The following is a 4,287-nucleotide window of genomic DNA, read 5'->3' as shown; positions in this document are numbered from 1 at the left end:
GCTTTCAACTTCATCCTCTCTCTCCTTACTTGTGAATGTCTTGAGTACATTTATTTTGTGCTTTACCTTTAAATTTTATTTCACTAAGTTCCTCTCTTAGGCTGTGTTTGTTTGTTTGTTTGTTTGTTTGTTTGTTTGTTTCAGTTTGGATAGCCTAATTCTGGATTACCTTCAGAGAAAATGTGCGATGTTCAGGGAGGAAGAAATGTATAAGCGTAGAGGTCAATGGCTGTATCGAAGTCAGCTAGAACATCCTGGCTCACAGTAATATAGCTCTATTTCATGGAACATTTATCATTACAACAACTAAATATGGCATTGCTTCAGCTTGGCAGAAGTGATAGAATGCCTTCTGTAAATATTAATAACTTCGCAGTCTTTATCTTGCACATACATTTCTCCTGATACCTTTGAATTTATCAAAACTATTTTCAGAATTAGTACCCCATGGTAGAAAGCGTATATTTAATGTGTATTCAGAGTGAAATTATTACAAAAGCTTTTTCAGATCCCTAAACCTTTTATAAGACATATCTCAAGATACCACATATCATTCTGATTTTCTACAAAGTATTTCCTTTGCTTGTCTGTAAACACCTGAACTTGAGGATGCGTTTTTGCAAGTTCATTTGCATCGATGAGTTTATGACAAAGACTTCATTTATGTTTATTTTCTTTTATCACTTTCTTTTGGAGAAAACAAAATGTAGGGTACTGATTTTCACAAATCCATGGACATTTATGCACAGCCAGAGCATATGCTATTACCGTAGTTATAGATGAAATGGAAGCCTTTGTGGATTTTTCCCCCAATACATTTTGCATGTCTCTTCTGGTGCAAAGAATTACATATCAGTTTCTTCAATGAGGTTTTTTTTTTATTATATCTGAATGTATTTATTTTGTATTTGCAGATATATATGTGTATGTATACAAAATTTGTAAATAAGCATGTTATATGTAGTTAATGTATATAATATTAATAAATATATGTTCTCCCTGTTCTTTTTCTTAGCTTTGGGCTGTGAAATGAGGCAGATGTCTTTATTTTCTATAAACTATATCTATAGCAATATCTATATCTATAGCATCTATATCAAGATCTATATCATCTATATCTATAGCAATATCTGTATCTATATCATCTATATCGCACACTTGGAACTAAATACACAGAGAGATATTCTAAATTTATAGATAGGAGGACTCGATATTGCCAACTTGTTAGTTCTTCCCAAATTTATCCATAGATTGATGTAATCTAATTAAAAACCTAGGTGATCTTGAGTATAGTGATGTCTTTTAGATAAAACTTGAGAGGTACAATCCATGAGAGAAATAATTGATAAGCTGGACTTCATTAAAATTAACTTCTACTCTGCCATAAACAACATCAAGAGAATTAAAAGACAAGTCAGAAAATGGGAGAAAATCTTTGTAAGAGACACATCTTACAGGACTATTATCTGAAATTCACAAAGAACTTTTAAAACTTAACAACAACAAAACCTGATTAAAATAGGAGCCAAAGACCAAAACAAACACTTCACCATAGAAGATAGACAGATGGCAAATAAACATATGAAAAGATGCTCCACATCATATGTCATCAGGGAAATGCAAATGAAAACGACAAAAAGACATCACTACACATCTATTAGAAGGCATAAACTCCAGAACATGAGAACACCAAGTACTTGTAAGAATGTGGAGCAACGGGAATGCTCAGGCATTGTTAGTGAGAATGAAAAATGGTACAGCCACTTTGAAAGACAGTTTTGTATTTTTTTAAAACAAAAATAAACATACTGTTACCATGGAAAACAGCAGTCTTGTTATTTACCTAAAGGAGTTGAAAACTTATGTCTACACAGAAAAATGCACACCAATGTTTATGGAAGCTTTATTCATACTTTCCCAAACTTGAAATCAACTAAGATACTCTTCAGTGGATGAAGGTGATTGGATAAACTGTGGTACTTCCGGATAATGGAATATTATTAAGTTCTAAAACAAAATGAGCTACCAAGCCATGAAAAGACATGGAGGGAATTGAAATATCTATTACTAAGTGAAAGAAGCCAGGCTGTATTAACTGTACATATAGTATGATTCCAACTGTATGACATTCAAAACTTTGGAGACAATAAAAAGATTAATGGTTGTGGGGGTGAGAAATGATAGGCAGAGCCAGAGGATTTTTAGGGCAGTGAAAATATTCTGAATGATATTACAATGATAAATATACGTCATTAGACATTTTCCTAAACCCACTGAATATGCACCAAGATTGAACTCTTAAATAAATTATAGAATTTGAGAGATTATGTTATATTAATGAAGGTCCACCTTGGTTGAAAAGAGAGAGAGAGAGAGAGAGAGAGAGAGAGAGAGAATCTTTCCGATCAGTAGAAGTAGGGAGTATACAGAAAAATCCCTGTACATTCCTCTCAACTTTATTAAAAACCTAAAATTGCTCTAAAAATTGTCTTTAAAATCTATATTCTATAAGCCAATTCATTATATCAATGAAATAGGAAATACAAATAAAAGAAGACAGCAGTTAGAATATTACTAGCAGATAATATCAAGTACCTAATACTTGATACATTAATCATCAGGGAAATGCAAATCAAAGTCATTTTTTCTTATTTATCATGGTGTATCTAAAACCTAGTTTCTTCTTCCTACATCCATTCTAGTTAGCCAGAAACATGACACTTGCTGTTCCGTTTTGAAAAGCCAGGAACACTAGCAAGCTGTGGAGCTCACTTACAAGTATCTGGAATATTTCCAACATAGTCAGCTACCTTGGAGTTTCACTTTGTTGCAATAGCATCAATTTTCATACAAGGTGCCTATGAATATTATGTTCAAATTTACCTCTACAGAGTTCTGCTTAATTTACATCATTGTCTCTCCATGCTTTCTGATTGCCTTAAGTGGGAGATATCTATTCCTTATTTTATTACTACATAACACGTTTTCATCAGGGTCTTTTAACCAGCTCCCATCAGGACTGACACTCACTATTCAGAGGTATGTATTGGAGAAAAAAAATCTAATCCTTAGCACAGAGTTTGACGTACTATTAATTCTCAAAATGCATCAACTATTTCTACTAGTACAATTGTGATTATTTAAGATATCTTTCCCATCCTGTATTATATATGTAACCCTGAATTTCTGTAATAACCTTTGTACTCCTCTAACTTTATTACATCATTCAATTATTGAGTCTTCAGAGAAGAGATGCTTATGGCCTGAATTAGTACATGGCAATATAGATGACCATAAATGGACGAATTAATGCTAGGTTATGAAGTTATAATTGAGAGAATTGACTAATAAATTTGGTATACTTTAAATTAAAAAAAAAATCAAGTTAACCATTGCATCTAAGCAAAACTGGTAATTTTTCTGAAACAAAGATTAGGGAGGTGCAGGTTTAGAGAATAAAACAAAAGTTCATATTTTTATTAAAATGTTACTTCAAGAAAATAGGGTGCCATCAGAAGAAAATCATTCTTCCATTCGCCAATAGAAGAATTAAATTTTTAAATTTATTACATTCAAATATTTCTTACATATACAAAATCAAAAATATAAATACTCCAATTCCAAAGCTGAATAATCGATAGTAATATTTTGCATAAACTCAATTCAAGAGAGAATGACTTATGTTAATTGGAGGAGTTTTAACAAGAAACACGACTGTCAAAGGGACTGAATGAATACACACTTCTTCTGGTCAGCATGTTTTCTCCCTAGAGAGAACCCTAAATGAGATGCCAAATTAAAATCCACAGATTTCATGGTAAACTGGGAATCAAGAGGTAATCAAAATATAATCAGAACAAAATAGGGATATAACAGCCTTTCATTCTTGACAGATATAGTTTTTGTGTAAATCAAAAAGAAGTAGATGGATAGAATAAAAACATGAAGTGAGGATGGCAGCTGTTAGTTTTCTGGGGTTTTTTTAGAGCACTTAATTCAACATTGTTATTGACATTTTATCCCTGTTATATCAAAGTGAATATTGTGTTACTTATTAGCCATTCATTATTTTATGAAGCAAAAATTAAAATAAAAACTATTCCCTAGAGCTTTGATTCATCATAATAAGCATCAGAGCCTGCTTTACATTTTCTCAAATCTGAAAGATAAGCATGGGTTCCTTTCTAGAGTCACATTATAATTACACCTGAATATGAAAGCTTCTCTCCGTGAGTGGAAACTGATTAATTGGTCGAAACTACAAGAACAAAGTTGAACGGTCTTTAT

Source organism: Pteropus vampyrus, unplaced genomic scaffold (assembly GCF_000151845.1).
Source record: "Pteropus vampyrus isolate Shadow unplaced genomic scaffold, Pvam_2.0 Scaffold27, whole genome shotgun sequence".
NCBI classification, from domain to species: domain Eukaryota; kingdom Metazoa; phylum Chordata; class Mammalia; order Chiroptera; family Pteropodidae; genus Pteropus; species Pteropus vampyrus.
Note: the sequence above shows the minus strand (reverse complement) of the source record.